This window comes from Anopheles cruzii, chromosome 3 (genome assembly GCF_943734635.1).
Source record: "Anopheles cruzii chromosome 3, idAnoCruzAS_RS32_06, whole genome shotgun sequence".
NCBI lineage: Eukaryota > Metazoa > Arthropoda > Insecta > Diptera > Culicidae > Anopheles > Anopheles cruzii.
Genome location: NC_069145.1, coordinates 71862631 through 71873130, shown reverse-complemented (window position 1 = coordinate 71873130; position 10500 = coordinate 71862631).

Here is a 10500-nt window from a genome sequence, read left to right as displayed (position 1 = left end):
GTCTCCGTTGCTTTATGGGAATTATTGCCAATTGCTTCGCGTTTCGGAACTATCAACGTGTGACAAACGTCATCTTTGGGAAGTTTTCTGGGAACAAGAAACAGAGTAGGCATTTGCTACCAACTTTGCTATATTGTGCTACAAGGAACGTAATCATGACAAGATCTATTGAAATATTAAACAACTCCGCCGTTTATCTATCGATTTTGACAAATGAACAAGATTTATTTACGGTATAGAATGCCGTTTATTAAAAATTTACTCAAAATACAATATCGATCAAATGACCGCCTCTATTTGACACACATGAAACGGCCCTTTTTTCTGGCATTCTTCATTGCTTTTGGACAACATTTCGTGCGTAATAGCAGCAATTTCCGCTGTGATGTTAGTTTTCAGTTTTTCAACGGTCTTTGGTTGGCTCACAAACACCTCTTCCTTCAAATGGCCCCAAACAAAGAAGTCACAAGAAATTCGGCAACAATTAGCACGCACAATAGTTGAATGATTATTTACAATATAGAGCGCCACAATTTTATCACGTTGGTTTGCCGTAAATTTAACTATGACTAAAACGGCATAGACTAACGTTTCAGAATCTGGCTGTTTTGTTAAAATCGACCAACAAATAGTGAAGTTATTTGACATTTAAATAGGTTCTGTCATGTTTACGCACCCTGTACTCCAAATAGGAGGCACTTTTCGAGGCCACGTTGATGAAACATTCCAAATTGACAGACCATCTAAACATTCTGAAACGATCTGTCATTTGTCGCGACCTGTCATTGGATTCATGGATCAAAGGCAGCGAAAAAATACGAATACTAAGAAACTTTGGTTCGATTTAGTCCAATGGACGCCAAACTGGTCAAGATCGGTCAATGGGGTTCGTAGCAGAGTTCTTCTCTTGAAGAAATTTCTCTCTCTCTCTCTCTGTCTCTCTCTGTCTAACGAGTGATTGAAAGGCCGAAACGCAGTTCTTCTTCTGTTGGAACTGAACTGAGCGTAGTAGCCCGTCGCGCTGATCAAAATTTGTCACGCACTGTCATCGGGCGACCGCAAAATATGTTCGCAAACGGCCAAACGGAAACTCGAACCTGGCGCCTGGCGTGGCTTGGGGTGGCGTGGGCGCGCACCCGCGCTTCTGGGTGGGTGAATTCATTTATCTTCCGTCCCACCCCCGGAGACACACGCAGCCACACACGCACCCGCACACACAGGGGCTCATCAATCCATCGTTGCTGGCGGGCGACCTGCGACAGGACATGTGCCCGGCACGGCTCTGTGGGCCGCGGTGATGTCGTGTCGCCAGTCCACACACACACACACGCGCGCGCTGATTGGGCCTATTTTCCGGTCACCGCCGGTCGGAAAATGCCTGGTGGTGATGCCTTTCGCGAGGGTTCATCATCGTCCTCGTCGTCGTCGTCGTCCGCGTTGTGGTTTTTTTTTTGTTTGCCCGCTCCATTCCTGCCTCACGGCGTGCCACGTGTACGGCGGAAGGATGACATCAGGGTTTTCCTCTTCGTTTTTTTTTCTATTTTGGTTATGATGTCTCTTTTGCGTTCCCTCCCTCGGGGGCCACGCGTGTGTGTGTGTGTGCGCGCGCCGTGATAAAGTTTTCCACCAATTTCCCGACACCGGGCGCGGGCACCGGCCACGGGCGACGGGGACGGCGACGGTTTTGTTTAATTCTTTCATCTACACGTGCGGCCAGCCCGGGTGCCCTGACGGACGTGTGCCATCCCGGGGGCCGAAGGATAATTAGCTTTTTCGTAGAAGTCGGGTCCGGGGGAAAAATGGAATTTCAAATCGATTAATTATCGTTTCCGGCACCAGGCGCCCGGTCGGCACAGACGGGACTTAAAGAGTTACTCTCTCTGTCTCTCTCTCTCTCCCTTTCTAATTTATCTTTGTGGCATATTTTTGCGCTTTAAGCAGTGGCCAATAGTAAACGATATGTGTCGGTGGAGCAATCGGAAAACTCTACTCCTTTCGGCTTCAAAGGCCATGGAAAGGCAAATACAAAGTTTAAGTGATAAAATCGAAATTGCTGTGTGTACGTTCCATGCACATCTACCAAGAGAGTTCCCATTGGCAATTCCGAATTGGACCGACAGATACCCGGGGGTGCTAATTGGATCTCTAATTAAAGTATTACAAGCAGAAGGGTAGAATGTGAGCCACAAAAATTCCCAACCCTTATTCCCAGAGCCATAGCCCTACCGATGGTGAAACGTACACTTTCAGGATGAGGATTCAAATGAATGCCTCGCACGCGGTTGGAAAGTCTCCAAACTTCTCACCGAGGAATAGTGTCGGCGATATTCAATAAAAAGGTTGCTGCGCTCGAAGCACTAGAATCGGCTTGGGAACGCATCCTTTCGCATTCAGCAAATCCCAGCCTGGTTTCCAAAGGGTGAACAGCATTCGCAACAGAAGAAAGGGGGACAAGTAGCTGCCCGTAAGTCCCGAAGTGACAAATAATGCAATTTCTGTCTCCTGGGACCAGGGACTAAAGGGACTGAAATATGAAATTGGATAAATGGGTGAAAATAGCCGTTACGCTGCCCGAATGACTGAGGCTGCAAAAGGCTGAGCAGGCTGTGCAGTTGAATTACTCGAATTCTTGTGTCAATTCAAGCAAAAGAAATCCACATTCTAATTTGAGTATGAAAAAAATTCAATTCAAGAACAAAAACCTCATGTTGTGTTCCAGTTTTGTGTGAGCCTATTGTCAAAATGCCCGCTACGGCTAAATACGAAATAATGGATGGCGCCAAATATACAAATATTTCTGTTTTGGTCCCAATTGTAGTTGCAATTGACAATGCAAGACTGAGTCCGTCTTTCTAGACTGACCACTATTCCACGATGACAAAGTATGCATAATTGATTCAAGAGGTCCGGAACTACTACTGAAGGATTGTTTTTCATATTCTCTTCGCAAAAGCCGCCATTTGTGACAAAATCCGAACGGCCCGAAGTGATAGCTTTGTCACATTTTTTGACAGCTTTGTCTACCCTTTTTGACAGCTTGACCAAACAAAACGAACCAGAAAGCAACCACCAATGACAATTTTTGGGCACTCTATTATTCTTCTTTACCTACAACCGGTCAATTCAATGGACTCCCTAGGAAACTATTGAACTCCGGCAACTGTAATTCCGTAAGGGCGACCGTAAACTTCAGGCGTTAATTCGCAAGAAACACTTCCAGCAGCTCCACGCAGGAGACGCTCACTCTCAAACAAGGCCGGAACTCCACCGGAATCGGAACTCCTTGGTGGTAATGCGCCACAGTAATGGCAGCCCGAGCGCCCCAGACATCCCTGCCCTGAAGCTGGGAACGTCGGGCTTTACGTCGGGGAGGGTGCGACCACAATTCGGGGAGCGCCATTTAATCGCCATAATTATTTCGCCATTCACCCGCCCGACGGAGGCATCTCGCCTTTTTTTGTCCTTGGAACTCGGCTCTCTTCTCGGCGCCCGCCCAATGTAAGTAATTTTTGATTATAGGTTTGTGGAGTCGCTGCAGATGAAGTAATAAACCACGGGAGGACGTCCACACCGGAGCAGCGCGGCACCGGAAGTGGTCCTTTCCATCACATCCATTCCACTTCCCGCGTGTGCCGCGACGGTGTCCACTGTCCACGGTTCCTAGAGCGCGCCCGAGACCGCTTTGTTCGCCGTTTGTCGGGGCGTCGGGTGCTAAGGATCATTTATAACGTCGAACGCGGCCGCGCGGAAGCACCGGAAACCGCGCCCGCAGCGTGGCCGTCGTGATTTCGTAATGCCGCCTTCGCCCGACCGGCGGCGAAGGCGCGACCCAGCCAAAACAAAGGCCAACACAGAGACGCTGTTTCCATAATGCAAACAAGAAGAAGAAGAAGACGCAGAAGAAGGAAACCCCAGAACTTTATTTCCAGATGAAGAAAAAAGGTGGTCTCCGTATCCTCCTCCCGTCGGTGACGACGACGACCACGCCGAGCTCCCACGGGGCCAGTTTTTCCGGCTGTCACGCGCCATGGTGGTGAAGAAGAAGGAAGAAGCTCATTGGGTTTGCGGGGTGGAGAGGGCGATTCGCTCCTTCTTCGTTTCCGTTTCGTTCTAATTTAATTAGAAGCTACACCCGCAACCGAGTCCCGCCACCCCCGCCGCTGGCGGTCCCGTTCCGTGTCCGTGTCATCAATAATTCCGACCCACCCCGGGTGGTGGTGATGGTGGGTGGGTCTGCCACCCACCCGAGCCTGGCACGCCCGGAACGACGATGGCGAACGAAGCGAAGGCGGAGACGGTCGAATGGAGCGAGAACGTCCGGAATTTGATTTCACACACACACACACACACACAGTGGCAGCGACACACATACACACGGGGCCCGGTGTCTAGTGTGCTGGTGGTACCTGGGCTGCTCGTCCTGTGGCCGGGCTACGGGTTTTGTTTTCCCGAGTTTTCTTTCTCTTGCGCCCACCGACACCCACAGCTCCGAGTTCTGTGTGTGCCTGTGTGTGTGTGTGTGTGTGTGTGTGAGCGTGTGTTTTGTTTTTTTCCTTTCTTCGCTTCCTCAGCTCTGCCATCCCTATTTAATTTACGTCCTTCCTTCCCGGGGAACCTCCGTCACGGGGCCCTCGTTGTCTGGTCTTCCCACGGCGACGACGGAAGGCGTCCTTTTCCGAAACTTTTGCGTTGCTCCTGCTGCTGTTGTTGTTGTTGTTGCTGGTGCGGTGTCTGTGTGCCGAAGGCGGAAAGTCGACGGCATCCGTCTCGGGCCACACCCGGTGACCCCCCCCCAATGGTGGCCGCACATTTTTCCTTGCCCACCCACTGAACCACCCGCCCACCTGCCACCCAGCACCGAGGGGCATTTGCACTTGTCAACTGTCAGGACACACGCCAGCCCGTAATTCATCGCCAGACATAGCAGGCGGTGGCGGACGGGAGGTGTGTTGGGCTGATGGTGGATCGGAGGTAGCAATATAGCCCCTCCCTTTTCCCCTCCTATTTCCCCCTTCAATGGTTCGATTCTCTCGATATCGCCTTGGGCCGTCCGCCCCACGGAACCGACGTCGATTGCCGTCGTCGCCACCGACGCCGACCGACGCTGATCCTTTTTGCCCACTCCACACGATCCCAATCCCCCCCCCCCCTTCCCCCCGCAAACTGTTCACGCCCCGAAGGTTAGGCAGCGGTGTCCCGGGTTTTGTTGCTCCTTCCGGGGCGGGGCGAGGGTGATAACGACAGCCGGAGCGACGGCCCCCTCCTCGGCCCCACAGGCGACCGGTCATGACACGCAGCCCAAGGAAGGTGACACACACATCCCCGACACACACACACACAGATACACGAGCCCGAACAGTTTCATCACTTATTTAGCCACCGACGACGACGACGACGACGGCGAGGACCGGCGATGGTTGCTGCGTTGCTCCGTCGTCCGTCCGTGGCACGGTCGTCCTTCGCGCTCGCTCGCGTCTTTGTCGGGGAGCGCTGAGAATGGGGCGTGGGGCGCGGAAACAATTTCTCTTCTCGACACCCGGCCTGGCCCAACTCCCACAAAGCGTGGCAAACAGTAAAAAAAAGCCAGGAAAAAGGACCCACCACCGGCGCGCCTCGTTTGCGAGGCGAGCAGCGCACACAGTGGGAAACGAAGGTGGACAAAGCTGGGCTACGAGCCCGAGTATTAGAAGTTTAGAAATATTATTTTATCTTTCCGTAGCCGATGGAATCCACGTCATATCGGAAACAGGGGTTTCTCTATTTGCGTACGCCTTTTGCTTAATCCAGAAAGCCGAACGACTGCCCGAAAGAGTCCGAAACAAATTGGGAATACCTGTAAGAAAGTGAATTGAGAGCTTGCCTTAGGACAATACAACCGATTCAACCAAGCTAATATTTTAGGACGTTGGTCAAACAAATTCTTCATTATAAGAGTCATAAATGCTTGCATTTAGTGCATATGCTCGAGGTGTTTCGTAGACTTTTATCTGAACTCTGCTGAATCAGAGCAACGTTATACTTCAAGCTGCTTGCGAATTCCTCAGATCAACGACGGGTGAGACCAGATGCCTCTCGGCAATTACGGAAGCATGTTGATCGTTTGAGTGTTCGCTACATTCCCTTGATGGATATTAGTAATTTAAAGTCTAATTGAAACTCAAGGCTATAGTTTGAACGAAAGAGTTGTCAACTCGGACCAACGGAGATGACGGGCAGCCGAAAATAATTTTATTTCATGATCTCTTACTGTTTCTTTATTAACACACTTTATTAACATAATAATAATTAACAATAATAATAACATTAAGACATTATCCATTTCCAAGGTACAAACTCTGGCCACCGACAGCCACATTGTCCCGCTGTGCCGCACGATTGGATTCATTTTTAAGGCATTTCTCGTGTTCTTTTCTTCTGGCCCTGGCCACGTTCGGTCCCGCCTGTGGTCCAATCTCTCCGACCACAGTCTCTGTGGGCGGCCAATGTGGCCGTTGGGAAGGCCGCGTCGCTCGCTTCGTCTGCTCCTTCGAAGATTTGTGTGGTCGGGTGGCTGGGTTTTTGTGATTACGAGTGCGGTCACCGGCTGTGGTCACGGTCGTGCGTGTGTGCGTGGCCAATATTGAGCGTGCCTTCCGTTCGCTTGACCACAGCACCTCCTACGACTTCTTCCTCAGTGTTTTTCGTCTTCCTTTTCGCCGCGGTTGGGCTAATTTCCGGGCGTCGGACCGGAATTTTTTTGTCCCCCCCGCGTGTGGTTCGACCGTTTGTCTTCCCACGCCGTCCCACACTCCGGCACTTTGGGGGGTTGGGCCAGCCCGTCAACGAAGGACCTCGACGAAAAAAAAAACAGAAAGGATATTCGAAGCGGCGCCGACAACCGTCCGTGCCACGCACGTCATGGGCACGCGAACCAGACCCGCCTGTTCCCCGTCCACCGCACGGCAGATGAAATATGGCCGCGCATGCCGAGCGGAAGCCCCGGGGGTGGGCAGCAATTGTCGTCGTCGGTGGCGGTGGCGTCGGCGTCAGGACCTCAATCAGTGCCACCGGGCGCTGGGTTCAGCCGCGGCGGTGACGGACGGAATCCGATGCGATTCCGACTCGATTCAATGCCACTTCACGCGCCAGTAATCCAACCGCAGGTGGCTGAAGACAGTAACCCCTTGGCCAAGGGGCGTTGGGGCGCTGTGGGGTAAGGTGGGCACCAAACAACAGCCGCCTATTTACCGTCACAGCCACCCCGCCCGCAAGACCCCACTCGATCACGCGCGTCAAAGGACCGACCATCCAGCGAGCCCTCGAGAGACGGACGGGGCTGTTTCCGTCCGTCCGCGGTGGGTTTCCGGTTGGTGCGCGGGAAGGGGGGGGGGGGGGGGTCGAGGTTGAAGCACGGCGTACTCGACTGGCGCCACCACCACCCCACTCTACTCCGCCGTCCGGCCGTTCGCGGCACACGCCACTTTGGGCCGGCTCGACACGGCACGACACGCACGACGCGACGCGCGGCTTGACGCCGGTTCCGGTGGGCTGAGTGGGGTGGGCCCACAGGGTTGGGGTAGGAAAATTTGATGTGCGCTTCGGCTCGGGTGGCTGGGGTCGGTCGCGGGGTGGGTTGGTTTCCGGCTCGCCCTGCGATCGCCGCCTGTCGTCGTCGTCGTCGTCGTTGGCACCGATGGCCGTATCTCTCGTGGCGCACACAGCAAGGAGCGACGCAGCGACACCGGGCGTTTGACGATTCGGGTCACAGTGCTTAACACAATTTGTGCGGCACACTCGGTCTCAGCAGGAAGAGGGGCCCTGTTTGGGACTGAAACTATTGGGAAACTTTATTACGACAAAACGTCAGACGTCTGTGTGTTGAAATATCATTTAGCTTGCTAGGGTTGCTTCGATTTAGAGGTTCGACATTGGAGCCTCCTTTGATTCAATATCTACAAGTTGAATTTTGGCGTATTTTTTGTAAGCACTTCAAGGGTTGGACAATGGTCTATCTTTTCCGGCAGCACATTCATTGCGATTCGAATCGTTTTTTCAATCTTATAAGAACGGACCGGCCTGTATTTATTAAATTTTCTAATAGTTAACTTAATCTAAAATAACAAGATTAGCTTAAGATATCGGCGATGCATTGGGTGTATCGGTTGATGTATTATTGTTGTTGTCGGGTTTGATTTGTAGTTTTGTTTTCAGTACCAAATTGCTGAATCTTTGGATCTTTCTATTGCCAATAGGTGCTGGTTCTAATCGTTGCAAACATATTAATTAAATCCGAATGTTGACAGCATTGCCATTGCAAAATGTTGTCTGAGATTAAGACAGACAATGGAAGAAGAACCAGCACAACCAAATATTGGGTCGAAAGATCTATTCTTTAGGGATCTTATGATGAAGCGAAGCTTTCAGCAATCTAGGATGATGTTTGAACGGCTTCATTGTAACGGCTTCATTGTTTCATGTATTCATTATCGTTAAGAAGGAAGTTATTTACATCAAATTGAAACAAATTGCCCAAACGGGGAACACACAAATTAAACTTAAACAACTATCGTTTATTAAACCAACAAATCACTACTATTAAATGAAACAAAGTGGCTTAAGTAATTTAAAAAATACTGTCGGTTAAAGAAGTTGCTTCATGACTATTTCGTACATTCACATTATTTTACGTCACTTCATTCATGTCATCTTTATTTCAAACAATTTATTCCCATTTCCCATGCCAACATTTTCTTTAACTCCAACTGAGATAAAAATAAAAATTACATTACTTTTCGTGCCTTTTTTGTCATATTAAATTATATAGTTACCGGACTCTTAGTTAAAACATGTTCAGAAATAACAGACGAACATTTCGTCCTCGAAACAACATTCCGACAAATCTTTTTCCCGGCTCCATTTTGGCGTATTTCGTTCCCTCGACGCTGGTTCTCCGTAAAGTTTAATCAAATTAATTCCCTCAGTAATGCTCCAAACGCGGCCACCACTGTTGCGCCCCGAAGGCCCGTCCCGTGCTGTTGTGCTTCTCTGTTGGCACACGCCAAGCCCGGCCCGGCGCGACCCAGCCCGACCCAGCCCGACCCGGCCAGCAGCTGGTGCTTCGCTGGCTTCCGTTGCCATTGCGCGTTTCCTGTGTGCGGTTGTTTGCTCCGCTCTTCTCTCGGGCTCGGGCTGGCGTCTGTCCGCCTGCCTGCCACCCCACCGGTCTGGCCCCCTCACGGGCGCATAAAATTTCCGGCTTCCCACCGTGTGCCACACCATTCGGGCATCGAGTGACGGGACGGAAAGGGGATCCTTGCGGTAACGCCACTCACCGACGACGACGACGATGAGGAGGACCGACCGAGTTCCAGCCCAGAGGGTGCCGCTCGCTGTATGTGTGACGGGCGCGTGCACACCAGGAAAACGATTACCGAGGAATGTGCCCGGAAGGCCCCGGCTGCGACGGCGGTGCGGTGGGTGAGACCACCCACCGAACCACCCACCGTCAGCCCAGCACGATGCTGAATTTAACGAGGGTGAATAACGCGCGCGCTCGATGTTTGACTCAACCCTCGCCCGACCCGACCTCAACCACCCACGCCACCCACCCGGAGTTCCGGCGTCGACGATGAATTTTCCAGGACTCAGAGTTCGGGACGGGTGGCGTTGAAGGGGCGCGATGGCAGCGAGGACCGTTCGCCGTGCGGTTGAATGTGGCCCCCTGCCACCGGGTGCCACCGAATTACTCCCCCACCAACTTCCGCCTTCACTTCCTCAGACCGCCATTATCCTTCCCTGCCGCGCCACCGCACTCCACATGCCCTGGCCCTTCCCAGTTCCGATGATCAACACTCGACACCCACCCCGTCCGTCGGTCACGGGCTTCGCTTTTGGGGCTTTGGTCGTGCGTGGGAGGTGTGGTGGGTCGCGGGTCGGGAAAACCGCGTGGAAGCGTATCCCCCACCCACACTCTCGGTAGTGGGAGGAGTCGGGTGGCAAGGTGATGATTCAGATAAGTGGCAGTAGCAGCAGCAGCAACAGAGCGACGACGACGACGCTGAGCGCCGCGTGTGGCCGGCGCCCAAAAAAACTCCCTCTCGAGTGCTTTCCCGACAAGTGGGTGGGCTGGTGGGCGGGTGGTCGTGTGGGGTGTGGGTGTAGCTCGAGGCGCACTTGATGGTGGTTTATGTTTCGCCTCATCCGCCGCCTCAGCACCCGGGCGTCGAATGTTCCGTTTGCGGGGCTTCACCAGCACGGCGAGGTGGGTGGGTGGGTTGGTTGTGGGTGGTGTGGGAGGGTGTTGGCCTACGACCACTTCACGACGGCAACGACGACGACAACGCTCGCTGGTACCAAAGCCTGCGTCGAGTGCGTCGCGCGACGAGCGAACGAGCCGCGCGAAAGTTGGACCCACCCACCCAGGCCGCCCGACGGGGGAGGAGGTGGTGGCCTGTTGGGGTGGAAAAATAATAATAACGCCACGTTGCGCCGCCCGGCCAGCGGTCGGTGTCGAAGCGCGTC